We start from the raw sequence: 21870 nt of genomic DNA on the forward strand, positions 1-21870 counted from the left end.
ATTACGCCAACAAGCTTTAGTTTATGAGGCTAAATAATTATAGCCTCAATTTCACAATGTTTGACCTTGATTTTAACATAGACTTAACAACAGTTTAAACAAATAATATAACACAAAACTAGCCTAAAACCCTGCTATATTAAAAGCTAGATTGAGGAAGATAATATCACTAGACTAGTTAGTTGTTTCTCATTTTTCATGAATGAAGTTTATTGGCAAGGCTTGTTACGGCTGCATTATCTCACTATAGCATCTGATTCATTGTCTGAACAAGAAAACAAGTTTAGAAGAATTTTTCAGATAACTCAACACAGTGAACCAAATATTATAGTTAAAAGCTAAAATTCTGACTGACAACTTACAGATTATAGAATGAGTAAGTGTGTGAATGAAGAAATTAGTCAATGAACAGATGAATAACTTTATGAATGAATTAAATCTTTGCATCTTCTTACTCTGCCTCTGCTACATGTTTATTTTACTTCAATTCAAGATTTCGAGGTTTTCCATGGTTTGTGTCCTCATTTTTTACATGACAGTTACAGGTTCTCAACTCATTTCAACTTACGTTATAGGAACAAATTGCATAAAATCATTAACAATTATTTTGAAAACATCACTGCACACTGTTGTAACAATCTTCCACCTGATATCTGTTCTCGTAACAGAAAAAGGCTTTTTAAATACTATTTGTCAAACTATTTATTCAATTTTAATGGCTAATTGTTACCCTCTTTTTTTGTTTACTTTTGTTGTATGGCTTAATTTAAAAAACCTTTCTATTTTTGGAATGAAATTATTGCCAATAAAGTACTATATATATGAACAACTAAATGAATGAATGAATGAATGAATGAATGAATGAATAAATAAATGAATAAAGAAACAAATAAATGAATGAGAGAACAAGCAACTATTTTGCGGAATCAATTGAACTGGTTTACTGATATGTGAATTTGATATAAAACTGCCAAAACGAAAAACTGACAAGTGCTACTAGCAGTGAGAAAGTGACAAAACGTAGAAAGCGTTCAACACACCAAAGTTAGCAAAAGAAGGATACAGCACACTTCTAACTCTCTCATTCTAATTAAAAGTTAGAGTGGGAGGAGTATTATTGGTAGGATGATAGCTGACTCCTTAGACATGCTGTCATATTTAGTCTGTTAACAAATGTTTGTGTAATTCTACTTTATCAGCATATTGGTCAAGTCTTATTGGTCGAGTCTTATTGGTCAAGTCTTATTGGTCAAGTCTTATTTGTCAAGTCTTATTGGTCAAGTCTTATTGGTCAAGTCTTATTGTCAAAATAAAAAAGAGAATTGTTGTTTATAAAATTCAATTTAGTAAAATGGTAGTAAGTGTGTTGGGTTCTACTCAATAGCTACTAATAGTCGTGTGAGTGTTAAACACAAACCATGTGCACACACCATAAACACAGATAGGAATAAAACTGCATAGGCTGTGATAGGATCTGTGACCATTGACACTTGTTGTTAAGTACTTGGTCAATGTAACAGAACAAATGATTGAATATACAAATGCATCACTAGAGTTAAAAATGAGCAAATCAGCAAAGTTATTACAAAAAAATAAAAAAAGAAATATATTATTAAAAGTAAATAGCAAGAACATCAGTAAGGTGGTAGTTTGTATTTGAAAAGAAAGAGTGGTTTGAGTTGAATTCTCTTAAAGTGTTGACTTGACTGTTTATTTATATTATATTTGTATGCTTGGCAGTCTCATGCATCATGAGAGATTGTAAATAGAAATTGGCAAAAGTATATTTAATTCAAGAAGCGGCAAGGCGTTCAAGCGGTGTAGTGGTTACTGTGGTAGTCTGTAAGTTGGAGTATCTGAACTCAAATCCAATGCAAGACAATCTTTTTTTCTAAAGCTCTTAGAGTGACTTCAGGCAAGCAGACGGATGGACCCTGCTCTTATTATAGTAATGATTCTTTGGCTACTAACAAACATGGATAATGTTAATTTTTACTGAAAGAAGTTGTGTTGGTTTATTTGGCTATCTTTAGTACACTAAGGAGGAGAAAAATTAGACTTAGTTCCTTAATCTATGTTCGACTGCGGCTCCTAATAGCAGTATCAAAGTCTATGTGAAGAGATACAAAGAAGTCAATTATTGGTAGAATACACTCAGAGAGCTAGTCCCAATGTTTATTGCGGTAATAATATGTTGTCATTCAACCAGGCGGTGACATGACAACAATAAGGATATAAGCAAAGACATCACCGTGAATCAGTAGGTGGAAGCTGAGTGCATAGCTCACATTTCATTAGATCACTCAATGAGTATCAGTGTACTCGGCAACTATATGATACTGAGGTTTCACATTGCACGCTCTGAAAATCTTTTTATGCCCTTTTCAACATCATTTTGCCAAGTGACTACGCAAAAGCTCAGTGTGTCAAATATATTTCCTACATGTATATGGTGCAATAGCTATCTCAAAGAATTTTACCTTGCGAGCAGTTATTGTGACAAAGAAAAACCGTTTTTATTATCTTCTACTCAAAAAACATAGTGACTAATTACTTGTTGTTCAGAAATGACATTTTTTAGTATTTCTAACGGCAAGTTGCATACTGCCCAATATATATATATATATATATATATATATATATATATATATATACATATATATATATGTATATATATATATATATTGGGCAGTATGCAACTTGTCGTTAGAAATACTAAAAAATGTCATTTCTGAACAACAAGTAATTAGTCACTATGTTTTTTGAGTAGAAGATAATAAAAACGGTATATATATATATATATATATACATATATATATATATATGTATATATATATATACATGTATATATATATATATATACATGTATATGTGAGTGTCTGTTATCATTCTTCTGTTCAGTTATAACGATAGTTTTAGTAAGGAAAATCTGTTTCAACGAGGATCTTAACTCACGGCATTCAAGTCGCAATTCAACAAACCAGCATGCATAATTAGTAAACTAAGACATTTTCACCGTTTTCACCTCTTTATCTATCCTTAGCACAATTGCAGGTTACAAACTAAATATGTAAATTTTATTAATAATATTCTTTGTGTTTGTTTTTCTTTTGAAAATTTTAAAAGCCATTTCAAAGCTCGTTGCTACCTATTTTTTTAGGTTTTGATTCCAAATGTGTTGTTTCAATTTTAATTGTGCCGTTACACTCCTATCTCCAAATTTTCCTAAAGGCGATAGCTAAATTTAAAAGTTACAGAAACAAAGTGCTCTTGTCCGCTTTACTGCTATGCATTTCATTTGTACCATTATCAAGAAGTACCAGTATCGTCTATCAAAACTTTGAATACAATGAACTTCTGCTGCAACAGTAACCTTTTTATACGCACACGCACGCACGCACACAACACACACTTTTACATAGTCATTGGTATTATTACGTTAACATATTTATGACTTTTATTTATTTTTCTCAGTTCATATTAATTGTATCAGTATCAAATCATTTTTCACTGTAATCATTATAGCAAAACAAACTATCTAGCAATTACAGTACTTGCTAAATATTTTCCATTTTATTTTATTTTTTCTCTCAATTTATTTGAACTGCTCCAAACACTTTTTTCATGAGACAAAAGTTAAAACTTAAGATAGTAAATGTTGTATAATTAAGTTAAATAAAAATAAATTGTTTGTGCAAAGGCTTTGTTATTATCCGAGCAACCCCAAGCATTCAACTAGTTTTATAATAAGGTGAGTTACAAATTTACCTTTTTCTAGAGTTGTGATCATCGCTTTAATATATCAGTATAATTCCAGTATTGGAGTTTTTTGGAGTTATCTTGACATATGTTATATCAAGTTGGTGAAGTGAAAAAAAGACTTGAAGTTTTGCTCTCAACCAAATCAAAACTAAAAGTGAACCTTGAGTATCATAACTATAAGAGGAGTAAAAACTATTAAAGATAAAAAGAGTGAAACAACTATTTGATAAAACTAGTACATATTTCATTAAATTGTAATTAGTTATAAAAATGATAACCCTTGCGCATCTTTTTTCCGGATTTGTCTTCTCACAGTAACTTTTGTATGATCAAACTTTTTGCTTTTTTGTAGACTACCTTTTTTACAGAGCTGAGTACTATACACTGTAGATCAAACAAATGAGACAGAATATACATGTACCTTGGCTGAACAAAACTGCTAACATTCAGAATAAATCTCATATTGCTACAATAAATGAAGGAAAAGTGATTTAGTCTTATAAAAAGGCACACACCGAACTATGAAGCAAATATACTTATTATTATTGTACATATTTGAATCGTTTCCTAAGCTCAGAAGAGTATAGAGATGAGTTGATGCAAATAATGAGTTGTTTATAAGTCAATAGAAAGTTAAGAGCACTCCGTAAATAGTTTCAATTCTATGTATTCAAAGAGTAAGTTATCAAATATTTGAATGGAACTGGCCAAAACAAGCCAAGTTGTATAATCATTGACACTTGTTGCTAAGTGCTTGCTCAATATAAACAAAACAAATGAATTCACAAATGATTGAATAAATAAATGAATAACCAAAGAGTTGAACAATGAGCATGTCATCAAAGTAAATACTAAAAATAAAATAAAAGAAAGATACAGAAAATACATACTTATTATCCATGCATATTATTCATGCATATGGCAGTTGATGAGCAAACAACAGTGAGCAATAGCTAACTCACTATAAAGTGGGTTGACCAATCATCAGCCAATAATCTCGTCGGCCTAATTCTATTTAAACCCTAGCTTGTTAGGATTGGTCAGAAACTAGGAGTTGTCTACTCGACAACTTACTTTACTTGACACCCTATTCTTGTGATTAGATTATTTGCTCACTTTAGTGCATTTGACAGAATCAGAAAGTTCTTACACCGCATTAACGTTACCTAGTTTTACTGAGTTAATACTTTTGATTCAAAAATGAGTTAACCACCATCTGAATTTCTGTTTTAATTGGTTATTATGAGTATATAATTATGTTATATTTTACAAATACTGGGATGCTGCTTGTCATTACGATTCTCATATTGTAAAAGCATATTGTTTTCAACTGTTTTAAACAGAATTGAGAATAAAATTAGTGTGTGTTTGTAACAACTCCAGACCTTTAATCAGTTGGTAACAATTTCAGAGTTTTCCTTTTTGATACAAACATTAATTTAAATGGTAGTTGATTGGAGTATTTGACACATTTAGCTCTACTCCTTTAGGATCATTTCATGTATAGAAAAACAATCTTATATTTCAGGTAGTTGAATGGTTGAGACCATAATTACCATCATAACATCTGAGCTTAAAAGACCTCTAAGTATAACTATATTTTTATATATATATATATATATATCTTAAGCTCTAAAAGGCTAAATATAGCTACTAGCATGTCGGCAATCATTTGTTTGTATTTGGTTATAACATTTAATAGCCAATAATCAAGACATACATATAGCATAACTCAAAACATACCAATTTTCAGTATATTTTTTAAAAAGTACGTGCAAATAGGCATCTTCATTGCTCTAAATAAGCTCATAGCACCCTGACTATAAAACCTTAGCTAAAACCTATAGCTTCTTTTGCATCTCAAAATACTGTAAAGGCCTGGCCCCGGTAGCTGAGCCAGCCTTACTATCCTAACAAGCCGGTGCAGCCTGAACTCTGGGCCTTCCCCTCGTCGGCCTGCCTGACACACCTAGTGGTCCGATCAGTCCGCGGCTGTTGCCCAATCTCAGGCTCGCTTGGAACACTACACAGCCTGCTCTCTGAGTCTCTATCTTGGATAGTCTAGGTCCCGGGCTAGCTTACTGTAGGGCCTGATCTCTAATGCTATCGCATCTCTGATCAGGTCCAGTTGTAGCGTAGCCCAACCCCTAGCCTTCCTTAGGTATCTCTCAGGCAGTTCTTATCCGAGGCCAGATCAGTTCTGGTAGAATGGTCCTGTCTGCCACCCAGGCAGGCATAAATGTGATCAGTCCGTGTGAAGGAATTTAGTCTATTTATTATATATAATCATGCATACATGTGTAACACAGCATCAAACCGTATCGAGCTCGGAGTAATTATCCCCATGAAGTGGCTTGCGCCTCTTCCTTATATATGAGTCTTTCTCCGCTCACTTACATAATAATTACATAACACCTAATTGTGTTGCGCCAGGCCTGTGTGGCAGGCCTAAATACGAAGTGTTATATAATAGGATATAATAGAAAAGCACACATAGGGTTTTAATAATGAACACTGATATTTAAGGATAAGAGCATAGCTAGTACATTTGTCCAGTCCTCCACAATACTACTGATTCTGGTTTTAATATCTGCTACTTGCATAACAAAACCAAGTGGCGTGTAGCAATATGTTAACGCATGCAGCTCACATGTCAAACAGTGAACTGCATCAAAAACAGGAAATAATATAAGTTAAATAAATGAAGCAGGAGCGATAAACATGGTAGTTAACTACTGTTGTACATGTAGAATCTACCACATAGGAAACATATGTTCATTTGCAAACCTTGCTACCAGTACCATAGGATTTATAGTAAATATGAGAATGGCTATTACAAAAATAATTTGAGCAATCTATGATGACGAGTTCCAAGTCAGCGAGAGCAATTGGTTACGTACTTTAGTCATTTACGTGTAAACTGTATCACATTACAGCTCAACTTTTCCTTATTGCAACATAGTCTAGTGTATCTCGGTACTACTGCTGAATGAGTTGGGTCGATGTCACAGCAATAAAACTTTTTTTTGACTTGTTTTCCGTTTTCCATTTTTCGTCTTCCATTTTTCGTCTTCCGCCTTCCGCCTTCTGCTTTCCTCCTTCCGTCTGCTGTTTTCTTCTATGATCCTCAAACTGTTAGTAATGTGCTTTTATACAACAAGCTAATACTTTTTGTATTTAAAAAATACTATTAAAATGTTTTTAATAATTACCGCATTTAGCGTGCGATGGATAATCTTTAAAATGAAAAAAAACCTTAAATTGATTGTGACAGATCTGTTTATAATGAGACATAAAAATGTGACTCTCAGTGACAGTTATGTGACGAGTTTGATAAAAAGGTTTAAAAGGGTCCTGACAAGTGATAAACAGCATGTTAATCAGTTAAAAGAGAAAATGCTGTTGTGGAGGATTGTTGACTTATTCCTCTGTCTTATGTGTACAGTAAAGCTTTGAAACAATATATGACTCTGTTAAAAATCTGTTCCAGTAATTGCAGTAAGTCTAGTAATCTAAAATGTTCTAAGCTTCACTTATAGGTGGCTGTGCATTACAACCATATTATAAACAAAGTTGCAAGCTATCAGATGGTAACACCACAATGTGTGATGATAATGGCTATTACGTACCCGCAGTATAAAACTATTTTTGTTCTTATAAGAATAAAATAGCTCTTGCTAATAACCATGCTCTCCAGAAATTGTAACAATGTGATTAAATTTTGCCAAACAAATTGAAAAAGGCACACGATTTGCACTTATATACATGTATATATATATATATATATATATACATGTATAGCAAAACATTGTCACATTTCCTTAATAAGCTCATAGCTTGGTATTTTTACCCATAATTTTTTCGCAATTTCATATAATATTTGTAGGCAATGAAGCAACAGCAGTAATTATGTTGCATGGTAGTTGCCTCAGCCTGATGTTATTAGTCGAGATATTTGTGATTACCCCCTTATGCTTGCATTCATTGATTGAGGCAGCAGTCCAACCACCCGCACCGCTTTATTTTTTGTCATTATGATGTCCTTTATAAGTTGATCATATATGGCTACATCTGGTTCATCAATAATGATTTGTTTAATAGTCAGTCAGTTATAAAAATATGACAAAGTGCTGCTAACAGAAATCAAATTTACTCAATCTATAAAAACTAACAAAAAAATTACAAAAAACCAAATGTGAAATTTTTTAGGTTTGTCATATCTTATGATACTTTTCGTTGTTGCGCTTGTCTTATGTTGAGTCAGAATGAACCATTATCCTATTAGAAATTTAATTAATTTTATTTCTGCAATATTTCCATATCTGCAGTTTGCAGCTTTTATAGCAAAGGATCTATTATTGGAACCCGGTCAGTTCTAGTTTTAAAGGCTATTGCATGTAGGTTTTTATCCTCAGAGTATTTACAATTGTAGATAAAAGGAAAGGGTAAAAGTAATCAACTACTATATAAAATGATTTAGCCTGAGATTTTAAAAGGAAACCGGATGAAGTTTGGTCTGAGGAGTTAAAATTTACAAATCAACTTTTTCAGATTTACTAATAAACATTATTAAAAGCCTGCTAAAATACATGTACATGTATGCGGGTGAGTATAGTTGAGGTAAAATGCTTTAAAGCATTAATTATAGTGTTACGAGTTGTCTACTCTAATGAATGTGTGCAAACAACTCTCAACTTCACAATTGATGTTATTTTGCTTTAATAAGCTAATAAATGCTCCATCGGAAAATTGTTACGTAATAAAACCAAGAAATTTTGTATTTTCTTAAAAAAATAACATATAAAATAAGTCATTCGACAAACAATAAAATTACAATATTGTACAAGTTTTGTATATTGGCTTCTTTTTAGTAGCAATATTTCGCTCCCTGATAAGTTCGGCTCCAATATCTCTGTAAAGAGCTTGCATTTGTGTCTCACTTTCCATTTTGTTTATTAATGTTGAATGGTAGTTGCCCCAACCTGATGTCCTCAGTCTAGATCTTTTCGATTGCCGCCATATGTTTGCAGTCATTGTTTGAGGCAGCAGTCCAACCACTCGCACCGCTTTTCTTTTCGTCATTATGATGTCTTTTATAAATTGATCATATATGGCTACAGTCTTTGGCTTGCTTGGGTTGTATAGTATCAAATAAGCATCTGTTTGTGAGCATTTCTCCTTTAGATCTGCAAAACCTTCGGCCAACGAAAAGTTTAATATTATTCGCCAACATCCTTCAACCTGTAAAAGTAGGAGTCATTCTATGCTAATAGATTTACTTTCCAGTCTAAAATACTGAGTTGATTGATTCTTTGTTATACACTTGATATAGTAGCTGGTGAAAGTTGAAAAATTTTATTTTGTTGGTAGCTGCTTATTTTAAACTACATACAAACTAGTTTTATAGGTTTTCAAGCAATTTTGTGTCATTGAAGATAAGTTCTGGTTACTAAACAACAAACAGGTAAAGAAAGTTTGATCATGCTTGCTTTAACTCCATAGTTAGCAGAAGTCTAACTATAATGCAATGCTTTGTTGTTAAACAGAAGGTTTCATATATAATTTAACATTCTTCCAACAGTACAGTTTGGTTTTACAGAGCAAAAAGAGCAAAACTTTATTCTACTCGCAGTCCTGTTAATTTTCTTTCTCACTTTTTCTGTAAAGCTATCGCTGCCGTTGCAAAATTTTTGCTGTTTGTTAGACTCTCACATATCTGCAGGGTTGCATCTAATGATCATATTATCATTTTGAAATATCAGGGCAAGCTGTTGACTGAAATCCAGGTCAAACCAATTTATACAAATTTGCAAATCTACAACCAGGTCTTTCTAAAGTCAAGGACAGCATTTTGCAATTTCACAATTTAAACTTCAATAAAGTATGGCGAAATTTTCATTGATTTCAATAAAAAAACGTCTTTTGGGTTTATACCAATACTCCCTTAACCCTTTTGCAGGTGAGTTTTTGAGCCTATTTCTGATCGTCCTGGGTGAATTAATTTTTCAAAAAATGAAAATTTTGAAACTTTATTGAAATGATATTTTTTTGCTACACGATGGTTGTATGATAGGTTTGTATTATATAACAAGGAATTGTACAAACAGTTTTACACCCTTTGTGCCTATTTGAGCGATTTAAACTACCCTCACACATGTAAATTTTAAAAAAATTGAAAATTTTAATTGTTGTTGCGATAATGTTATATTGTTGAATAAAACATATTCTGTATTTATATTACAAATAAAGCATTTTACAAGTAGAACCACACTTTGTAATGCATTTGTCATTGCTAAGGTTTCTAATTACAGTCAAAACCCCATCATTACTGATTGCATCTCCTCCACCATCCCTTGGCCCAACAACAGAAGCATCGTCATCACTAGACTCATCACTTATATCAAAGTCCATTAGATTGACATCAGAAAAATTTGAGTCATTGTCCGAGTCATTAACTATAGAATCTGCCAAAACAAACTGGGCCCTTCGAGTTGATCTAGCAGGTCGTTGAGAAGATGAAGCCATGATTATAAAATATTTTTGTGTTCACAAAAAATCAATGCTCGGATCTTACTAAGTAAAAAAGGCACAAAGAAAGGGCATCGACAACAATCGTAAAGCATAAAAATCATTTCGGGGAAAAAGGCTTAGTATCTTACTTAGTAAAAAAACATAAAAAGGGCATTTGCTAACGATCGCCCAAAACAAGTTGAAGTAAAAAAATACATGTCTAAAATGTAGTTATTCAAGTCCTCACATGAGTTCTTTTACTTTAAAAGTATTTTTAATTAAATAGAAAAACAAACACAGACCAATAGCAAGTTCTTTTGTTCATATAAAAGCATAAAAATCGATTCGGGGAAAAAGGCTTCGTATCTTACTGAGTAAAAAGAAACATTGAAAGGACGTTTGATAACGATCGCCCAAAACAAGTTGAAATAAAACGATACATGTCTAAAATGTAGTTATTCAAGTCGTCACAAGTGTTCTTTTACTTTATAAAGTATTTAATTGAATAGAAAAATGAACACAGACCAATAGTAAGTCTTAATACATAGTGCGTACGATATCGACATTAATGTCGCACTACGCACTAGAATCGCTATCGCAAAACGACATTAATGTCGTATCACCTGCAAAAGGGTTAAAGATTGTTTGCAATTCTAACATGTGGATATTTCCCTTTTGCTGCTCATTGAGTGAAAACATATAATTAGCAAATAAAAATTTCACCCAACTTTCATGAACTAGCCCTTGAATATAACCACACCTGTTTGAACTTAGGCTACCTTAATGCCTGAATACATAGAATTCACTAATAAACACTTCACCCATCTCTCCCTGGCCAGCACTGTTATATATTCCTACTTTTTAAGCCTAGGCTCCTTGATGTCTCAAACACAAAACATTTTTTGAAAGACAAAAATCCATTTCATTTCCTCGTGTCAGTGTTGTTTGCATGGAACTCACTTTTCCAGTTAAGCGAAAAACTAAAAGAAAGGGACATTTGTTAGTTTATTGAATCTTTACTACGGTCTTTACTATAGTTTTCACTATAGTCTTTACTATAATACTAGTCCTGTCTGTCCATCTTTACATCTGTCCAAAGCAATAATTTAAGGCTAGGAAAAAATATTGCTTTAAACATAATTTGATCTTATGAATTTTTGCTTGCTAGACCAACATTCTACCCACTGAACCAATGAACCACCTCATTGCATTTTTCAATAATTATACAGTCTTTTACTAGATCTGACAATTCCTCACTGTGCAGTAGAGGTGGAACGAGACACGAGACGTCTCGAGTATCGACCTGTCTCGTCTCGTATCGGTCTCGTCTCGACTTAACTATTGCCAAACTCGAGACAGGAAGTAGAACTAAAGCGCCTGCGCACGGTTGTTAAAACATGGCTTTTTGCGGTAGCAACAACTCCATATATTGTAATGGATTGCGGGAAACTGCCTTTAAAGTTATACCCGGTCCGTTACTACCTGTTGCTACTGATTATGTTGGACACTGAGTCTAATCATGTAGTCCGGACAACGGCCCTGTTATTTTTTAGTTCGGTTCTGTGTCGTTAAAACAGATACCGGGTCGTATCTAATTACTCTTCGGATAATCCAATTTAATAAATAAGACTTGCGGGTAAAATGTCTGTATTTTATCGTATCGTGTCTAAACACCAACTGCCCTTCATAAAATTCGGGCCTCTTTTACGTATATACTACCAATCGCGGGTAAAACTTGCCCGAACACGGAGAAACGAACGAAAGGCCGTGTCGACCATAGTCCGTGCTCGGTTAACAATGACGTTTTGTTAGCTCAATGTAAGAATATACATGTGCATGTATACAGTAATTAATATAATTTCATGAGTACAATTTAAATATAATTCACATACTACAGCTAATACACAAAGAAAACTTTAATGAAACGATAAGAATGAAAGTGTTATCGTGTGTTCTTTTAGTTGCGGTATTTCTTTGTAGAGTGACGGCTATCGGTTTCATTTGTGATGGAAACCTGCAGTACCATCTCCTTTTTGGTTATTATCATTAGAGTTGTGTTCTCTTGTGTTATTTTATATAGTCACGCCCCTAGAGGAGGTTGGCCTTAGCCACCTCATTTGCATATTCTGTTATATTTAAGGCCGTGTTTATCGGCCTAGAAGTTGTTCAATACATGCTTTGCATTTGGACCCACACTCTTCTGTTACCTTGCGCAATAACAGAATCACACTGAGCACTATTTACTCCAAGTCTCAGTCTACGGACTGTGCTTTGGGAGTAGAGTATAGAAACACTGTCGACCCCGGTCGACCTCAGGTCGACCTTGTCGAACGAGCATAATATCACTCAGGGAGCAATTCCCCGTGTAAGGTGGTTGTAGTAGACCGGTGGTGTAAGCCGACTGAGTCGCCTCCGCGTGTTGGTCAACGGGCAACACTTACACGGCCCCTGTGGAAGGTGAATGCAGACCGGTAGAGTAAGCCGACCCAGGTCGCCTCTACGTGTTGGTCGCTGGATCCAACACACTGGTGGCAGCGGTGGGATTGAACTGCGGTAATTAGGACTTATAAGACGAACCTAGTAACCATGCCAAACAGCCGACGGAATGCTACCAGAGATCTGGCTGAGGCAGAGTTACAGCAGGTCGACCAGATTGGTCAACTGACAGAGGCTATCACTAGAGCCTTACAGATACCCCGAGGGGGAGCCAACTTCAAGCCTCCGAAGTTCGATGGGAGTGAGGATGTAGAGCTATTCATCTCCCAGTTCGAAGAGGTCGCGGAAGCAAATGAGTGGAGTGAGAAGGCCACGCTCCTCCACCTGCGGGAGACCCTGAAGGAAGGAGCCAGAGGATGCAGTCGAGGGGACTCACCTGCCTCCATCTTCTCGGCTTTACGCATGAAGTACGGGCTCTCCCCGAGAGAGGCTAGGAGTAAACTCCACCTAAAAAGAGAACCCAAGACGAGTCTCCAAGAACATGCCACAGAGATGGAGCGTCTGGTGAAAATAGCATACGCTGACCTCCCAGAATCCTACCAGTCCAGTATGGCCTTGGATGCGTTTTCTCTGACACTGGGAAATACGCCCCTCCAACGCCACCTGTTAGCGATGAAGGCACAGAGCTTGGAGGAAGCAGTGCAGGCGGGGAACGAGTTCCTGCAAATCCAGCCCACTCTTCCTCGACCTGGTGCCCGACCCCTAATAATGACGGTGGAGGAGGAAGAAGTTACCCCCGCTACAGTCGCCCCCGTCCATTCGGAACCCCCATCAGCCACCTTGAACGACGTCCTGATGGCTATAAAGGGGTTAGCAGATGGACTGAGGGAAGGGAAGCTGTTGGGACAACGGGGAGTGGACAAAAGGGGACCAAATTGTTGGGGTTGCGGCCAGGCAGGGCACATCCAACGCCGGTGCCCCCAAGCCCCCCAAGGACAACGGCCTCAAGTCACGAGGCCGGGAAACGGTTACCATCCACAGCAGTAGGGGGAAGTACTGACTGTGGATTAAATATACCCTTGCAAGGACAGTGGCAACAGCCACGACGGACTAGGCGACGCAGGCTCCCCCCCTGCTCGCCACCGGTCCCCTTGCATAACCAATATCAACCCTTACCTGAGTGTGCAGGTCTCCCACTCTCAGAAGCCAAGGATGAAACCTACGTCTGGCCAAAGCCGTCTCGGCCTTCCAAGAAGGGCCCCCAGAGGACTAGCAAAGCCAGACGGACCCACGGAGACGAATCATGGAAGCCGCATAATAGCAGCTATTTCTTGCCAGGTCGCATCGGAGGTCAGTCCGTCCAATTCCTCGTGGACACCGGGTGTACCTCTAATTTGTTGGGACGACATGTCTTTGAGCGGTTACCTAAAGACGTCAAAAGCAAATTGGAGGTCCGGGAGGACTATGGGCAAATGGCAGATGGTACCCGGCTGCAGTTCCACGGACTCATCACTCTCCCGGTCAGAGTCAGGAGTGTCCAGGTTACTGTGTCTCTCGTGGTGTGTGCCCTGAAGGAGGATGCTATCCTGGGCATGCCTTTCTTGGTCGACCACCACTGCGAGATGAACTTCCAGCAACCCACGTTGGTGTTAAATGGACAGAAGTTGACGTGCACTGACCGAGAGGGTCGACCTCTGACAAGCAGCGTACAGGTAATGCGAGCCACAACGCTTCCCCCTCGAACCGAGGTCCTGGTTGCCGGACGTCTCACGTCCTCCTCCTATCAGCCAGTCGGGTTAATTGAGGGAACGAAGAACGGATATATGGTGGCCGCCAGCCTACACCAACCCGGTGAGAAGGGGAGAGTGGCCATCCGTTGTATGAACCCCACCGACCATCCCGTCAGTGTGACGGCAGGAACGGTCGTGGGGCAATACACGGGGGTCGGGCCGGACGAAATAGGGGCCCCCTGGACAGCGAAGGGAGAAGCCGAGGTTTCCAAAGAAACTCCCCCTCCTGTCTCCAATGTACCACCCCACATGCTGGACCTGCTCCGACAGGCGGCACCACATTGCTCGTCCCCTACCGAGCACCGAAGAATGAAAGACCTCTTGACCCGTTATGCGGATGTATTCAGCCAAGGGAGCGAAGACATGGGGCGTACCACCCTGGTACAACACGAGATCCCCCTCCTCCCAGAGGCACAACCCATCCGTCAACACCCGTACCGTGTAGGACACGAGAAGGAAGCCGAAATCGAACGACAGGTTTCGGCCCTGGAAAAGCAAGGCATGATTGAGCCCGCTCACGGGGCCTGGAGCTCTCCGGTGGTCTTGGTGAGGAAGAAGGACGGGGCGTGGCGATTGTGTGTAGACTATAGGAAACTTAATAGTGTCACTCGCCAGGACGCCTACCCCCTCCCCCGGATTGATGAGAGCTTGGACGCCTTGTCTGGCAGTAGGTTCTTCAGTACCTTGGACATGATGAGCGGGTACTGGCAGGTACCCCTCTCCGCCGAGGCCCAGGAGCGGTCGGCATTCGCCACATGCAGTGGGTTGTGGAGGTGGAGGGTGCTCCCCTTTGGACTGACCTCCGCCCCAGCTACCTTCCAGCGGCTGATGGAACGTGTCCTCCAAGGGCTACACTGGAAAACCCTGCTGCTGTACCTCGATGACATCATCGTCATGTCAGCCGACTTCTCCAGTCATGTCACTAGGCTCGCCGAGGTGTTGGAACGATTGAAGCAGGCCGGGCTGAAATTAAAGCCCTCCAAATGCAGCTTGTTCCAGACCCAAGTCAAATACCTGGGCCACATAGTCAGCAACACAGGGGTGGCTACCGACCCTGAAAAGATTCAGGCTATAAGTGGATGGGCAGCACCCCAAGATGTGACACAGCTAAGGTCATACTTGGGTACCACTGGGTACTATCACAGATACGTGCCGGACTATGCCTCGGTCGCCAAACCTCTCACCTTGTTGACCAGCGAAGGGGTCCCCTGGAAATGGGGAGAAGAGGAACAGGAAGCTTTTCTTAGGCTCAAATGGTCGCTGACACACGCTCCAGTACTGGCATATCCCGACCCCTCCTTGCCCTACGTACTAGATACTGATGCTAGTAATGTAGGGACTGGGGCTGTGTTATCCCAGGTCCAGCAGGGCACGGAGCGACCCATAGCCTACTATAGCAAGACCCTCTCCTCCGCCGAACGCAATTACTGCGTAACCAGAAGGGAGCTACTGGCAGTGGTACAAGCTGTCCGGCATTTCCGGCCCTACCTATATGGCAGAGAGTTTACCATCCGAACCGACCATGCCTCCTTGGTTTGGTTGCACCGGAGGAAGGAACCCTCTTGCCAGGTGGCCCGGTGGCTGGAGAGTCTGGCCGAGCACAAGTACCGAATTATCCATCGAAAAGGCGATAAACACGGGAACGCCGATGGATTGAGTCGACGACAGTGCGTCGACTGCCGGCAGTGTGCTGCTATTGAGAAGCGGGATCAAGGGCCAACGAGGTCGCAAGTATACGACTCCCTAATAAACCCAGGAACGAATTGGGACACTGCGGTGCCAGTGGACCAAGTTCCGGTACAGCCACCGAGAGGCGTCGGAACATCCAGTCCCAACCCCCGCCAGTTGGATGAGGATGAATGGCCTCAACTACCTGGCAACAGACCGGCTTTAGGGCACGGCCCCCCGATTCTCACACCAACCAGTCCAGTCCCGGTACGGCTGCCGGGCGGGGCAGGAACACCTAGAGTGTTGGACCACCCTCCCAGAAGACCTCAGGATCCTCAGTCACAAGCCGTCAAGATAACTGGCGAAACCAAAAATTTGGATGGAACTGGTGAAAGTGTAGTCAAAAAGGGTCCAGAACAGCTGACGGTGGTACAAACCCCGCTGGACGAAGTACGGGCGCTACAACAGAGGGCCACTACCGACCTAGGGGTCATTTACCAAGCCGTCAGGGACCGGAAAGGAGTGGAAGAAGCCGTGCTACGAGTGGGCAGCCCCGAGCTGCAACGATTGGCCCGGATGTTTCACCAGCTCCAGCTCGACGAGTCGGGCGTGTTGACTCTCCATCTTACCCAGAATGGGCGAGAAAAGGTAGTGGTGGTATGCCCGAAAACATTGAGACAGGAAATCCTGTGGAAAGCCCACGAGCAAACACACTGCGGGGTGGAGAAGACCTTGAAACGCGTCCAATTGGACTGGTATTGGCCGGGTATGGCCGGAGATATCCGGAGAGCAGTCCTCTCTTGCGAGGTTTGCCAGAGGGCCAAAACAGGAAAGGGGCGGACCTCCGGGAATAGACAACGGCTGTACGCCGGGAGGCCGTGGCAACGCTTAGCCGTAGACTTGGTGGGACCCCTGCCTCCGACCCCTCGTGGAAACAGTTGGGTGTTGGTGCTCACTGATCACTTCACTAGGTGGTCAGATGCGTTAGCCATCCCCGACGCTACAGCCCCAACGGTAGCCCAGATCCTAGACGAAAGGGTATTTAGTTACTTCGGGCTACCCGAGATTATCCATACCGACCAGGGGAGCCAATTTGAATCCTCATTATTCCAGGAGCTATGCGACTTGTGGGGAGTCGATAAGTCTCGGACCACCCCGTACCACCCCGAAGGGAATGGGGTGGTCGAGAGAAACAATCGTGTGTTGGGTGACTCCCTACGAGCTCTCTTGCTGGGCAGAGGACAGGAAGATTGGGACCAGCTACTGCCACAAATCATGAGGACGCTGCGAGGGTTACCACACTCCGCGACTAAAGAAACACCCAATTATCTGATGTTGGGTCGGGAACTACGTCTTCCTGACCAATTGCAGTATGGGAATAGACTAGAATCATTCGCAAGCATACATGAGTATGTGCAGACTGTCCACGACCGGTTGATACAAGCCCATACTCTCCTCCGAGATAGGCAAAAAGATATTGTGTCAACCGACGCGAGAGAGCCTCCGTTATTCAATGAGGGTGACCTCGTGTGGTTGCTAAGCAAGCGGCGGAGAAGAGGGGAAAACCCGAAGCTAGCGGCCAAGTACTTGGGGCCCTATCGCGTGTTGAGGAGTCACGAAAACCACACTTACGAGATAGAGAGGTATGGACAGCGATCTATCCAAGCAGAGGGAAGGTTACGACTCTGTCGCCCCAGTCCGGTGCAACAAGGACGAGCCCCAGTTGAAGTCGAGCCTGCTCGCCGTCCCAACATGAGGGGCCGACCCAGAAGGCAAATCGCACGAGGAAACGATAACCCAGAAGTAGTTATTTCAGAGTTGCCCCTGCCTAGCCAACTAACGGAGTTGCGAATACCTCAGTCGCCAGGAAGGTCAGAAGCCCTTCGAATTCCCAGGAGGGACCCCTTGGTTCCACCAGGGGAGCACAATCCTACCTTGATGATTGACCCCGACCCTGGCGACGAGTCGATACCCGAGGAAGAAAGAGCCACAGAAAATATGGGAGCCCAGGCTAGTGATACCGGGGCTGGAGATGCACCACGGCCCCAACGAATCAGGAGGCCTCCCGCGTACTTGGCCGATTACGACACTAGCACCGTCCAATCGGGAGAAGCCCTCGGAGTTCAAGGTCAGAAGGCGGCCATTTTGGGTCCCAGACAGAACGCGCTCATTACTTGTTACCAACTCGAGGCGTACACACCTATATCTTTTCTCAACATGGAAGTCACCAAAGAAACCGTGAAGAAGTCGGCACCGATTATCGGAGCTTTACCCCTGTTGCCAGAAGTAAAGATCCTGCCACTGGAGCTCCACCCAGCGCCGGGTGAAACCCTGGACGACTCAGAAACGGATTCTTTAGATAATCACGTTCCACACCCCCCACTACCAACCAAATGGATTGCGGCAGAGACAGCTAAAACGATCTCGAAACTATGTCGAGAGAAAGGTACTAACTGTCCATTGTGCCAACAACTACTCTCTACCCCTCGACGGCGCAGAATCCACATCGCCCAGCACTTTACACGCTTTTTCTGCAAATGTGGGAGAAATTCTACATCTCGAGATACTATTGCCAAACATCAGGCTCGGATCAAGGATGCCGAAGTAAGGAAGGCGCACGGTGGAAAGGGAATTACTATATACGAGGTCGACCGAGATAGCTACCCGGCCTGGAGCAAAAAGGTACAATTAAATAATCCTCCGGCCTTTGAAAAGCCTATACCCTACGGGCCAATTAAAACCAAGCCACCTACACGAAGAGGACCTCCGGCACCTCTCCCCTCTCCCCCGAAGAAGAAGTGGTACAGTCCGCCTAAGCTGGAACGACCGGTCCCAGCTCCTAGAAGGTTGACGACAATAGGCAGCATCCAGAGCCGGCTGGGGGACGTACGACCCCGGGTTACAGTGGACGCTTTACGAGAAGAGGCCTCCAACCTCCGACGGGCGGCTCGTCGCCTGGAGGACCTGGCAAATCGCATGTCGACCTCCTAGATGACCCGGTCGACATGATTTATCCGTATTTCTCTTGGTATTTAGTAATTGCGGTTTCTCATATTATTATATTCCCTTTTCTTTGTCTGTTTTGTTGTAGCTAGTTGGTGTGTTCCTATATTTCTTGTGTTTTTTTTCTTTTCTTGTAGTTTTTTTTTTTTTTTTATATATAGCCGGTAGTCGTCTATAGGGGCGGCGTGTGTGATGGAAACCTGCAGTACCATCTCCTTTTTGGTTATTATCATTAGAGTTGTGTTCTCTTGTGTTATTTTATATAGTCACGCCCCTAGAGGAGGTTGGCCTTAGCCACCTCATTTGCATATTCTGTTATATTTAAGGCCGTGTTTATCGGCCTAGAAGTTGTTCAATACATGCTTTGCATTTGGACCCACACTCTTCTGTTACCTTGCGCAATAACAGAATCACACTGAGCACTATTTACTCCAAGTCTCAGTCTACGGACTGTGCTTTGGGAGTAGAGTATAGAAACACTGTCGACCCCGGTCGACCTCAGGTCGACCTTGTCGAACGAGCATAATATCACTCAGGGAGCAATTCCCCGTGTAAGGTGGTTGTAGTAGACCGGTGGTGTAAGCCGACTGAGTCGCCTCCGCGTGTTGGTCAACGGGCAACACTTACACGGCCCCTGTGGAAGGTGAATGCAGACCGGTAGAGTAAGCCGACCCAGGTCGCCTCTACGTGTTGGTCGCTGGATCCAACACACATTACACATTACATTAAAAAGTAAGAACCATTCAATAGATGGTAAAAATATACATGTTCAAAGCAATATGTTTATAATAATTATGATCAATCAAGCTCAAAATTCTTAGAATATATAACTTCGGTATTTTAGAGCTGTTTGTGTCACTTTTGTTTACAAAAACTACATGCCATATCACTATTAAAATGTTGTATTTAAATCGTTTACACCAGGTGAAAATTCAATTTAAAAAGAGTTTTATTAATTTTATATCTACCAAGTAGCTAGTACTTGTGTAGTGAAATCATCACCAAATGCTCATTATTTTACTGTCTCGTGTCTCGAGTCTCGAATTTTTACAAGACAGTGTCTCGAGTCTCGTCTCGAGCTTAAAAAACCTGTCTCGTTCCACCTCTACTGTGCAGTGGACTGCCAAATTACTAACAGAGATCATTTTATCTATCAAGTGAACATACTAGGGCCTTACTAACTACTTAGTATATTGGCTATGGATATATGTATAGCTTGTTTCAGTATAGACTTCATCATGCTTGGAATACAGTACAGTTAAGTGCTTACCTCAATCTGCTTGTTCATGGTTGTTACACTTTCGTTGACCATATTGAATTCTGGCCGAGCATCGCCACATGTTATAACCAACACGTTGAATTCCATTGTAGCAGACATGCTTTAGCGATGTAGTCTTTTGTCACCTAAAGAAAGATAAAATAAGTTGCCAATCACTTGCCTAAAACCTTTATGCAGAAATAAATAACCATAGCAGCAACAACAACAGCTCTGATATATCATCAAATGTCCTAAACAAACCCTTGTGAAACACACATAGAGATAATATGAATTCCTTATAACTGGCTTGTCATGACTATAGAACTACATGTATATAAACAGCAGATGGAGCAGGGGTTCTTAACTTTGCTGCATGAACTGACCTCACCTTCACTTTTACCGAACCTTTCTTTATTGAAAATTAAATATGAATTTTTTCCCATTCAAAACATACATACATACAACATACGTATATGTTTTACTGATGCACAAAATGAACTGTGAATTAACATCACTGTATTCAAACAACAAAACCACTACAACGCATGAACTCACAACAAACTGCATACTTGCTTTATAAATACATGACCTTGCAACTCAGTGACTTGTGTTGTGGCCTTCGGAGAGACCATTTATCTGTCTTGACCTCTGACTGACCAAAACCCTAGGGTTTGTTTGAACCCTAGGGTTTGCTTGAACCCAAGGATGAGAATCACTGAGCTGAAAGGTTACCTGACTCTCTCGCAATGCTGTTAGATTTCAAGCTTTTAAAACAAGTTTGTTCAACTCACTCAAAAATTCCTGATTTCTGTTTTTATGTATTTGTTTTGTTTTCTTTTAGAATGTAACGAAAAACATCATTAAGTTGATGATTACCAATTCCGATGAGAAGTTATACATACAAGCACCTGCTACTGCTTTTCAAAGTCCGTTGAATATACAAAAACTAATTTTATTGTTAGGCAGTCAGGGCATAAAAACTGCCAAAGTTAATGTACCATTTTATCTCGTAGCGTTATTCAATGACTAAAGCGGCTAATAAGGTCTATAACAATAGTACACACAAAAAGCTACTTCTGTACAACAGAGAATATTGACATGAAATACCTTGTACTCTTCTTAAGCTCTCACCTCTCTATATCCTTCCTTCTTGAACAACTAAATGATAATGGTAAACATCTGCTAGCAAAAAGGTTATCCCTTTAAAAGATCAGTGCGATTAATGGTATAATAACGCATACCACATATAAATAAACCTGACGCAGTGTCACAAGTAAATGACATATGGTAAAGCTAGCTATTGAAGCGTATCAAGCTCCTGCGTACTGGTACGACGTCATACGCCTTTCTGATAAGCTGGCAGTAGGTGATTAACACGGTTCCGCCAAATATGCAAATAATGTTCACTCGTGTTGTAAACACAAGAGGACAGGGAAAATCTGT

The 21870-nt window shown here is 40.6% G+C and overlaps 1 long non-coding RNA gene across 2 annotated transcripts; it reads right to left on the reverse strand.

Annotated features, from left to right (window-relative positions):
- Positions 1–8519: 8519 nt before the first annotated feature.
- LOC137405672 (uncharacterized) lies at positions 8520–21690 on the reverse strand. 2 transcript variants are annotated; one of them, XR_010979794.1, is made up of 3 exons: positions 21559–21690; positions 20440–20573; positions 8520–9003 (listed from the first exon to the last, which is right to left on the reverse strand). It is a non-coding gene; the product is annotated as an uncharacterized lncRNA (long non-coding RNA). The 2 variants fall into 2 exon arrangements; XR_010979793.1 differs by having other exon boundaries at positions 21535–21628.
- Positions 21691–21870: the final 180 nt, after the last annotated feature.

This window comes from Watersipora subatra, chromosome 10 (genome assembly GCF_963576615.1).
Source record: "Watersipora subatra chromosome 10, tzWatSuba1.1, whole genome shotgun sequence".
Taxonomy (NCBI): Eukaryota; Metazoa; Bryozoa; class Gymnolaemata; order Cheilostomatida; family Watersiporidae; genus Watersipora; species Watersipora subatra.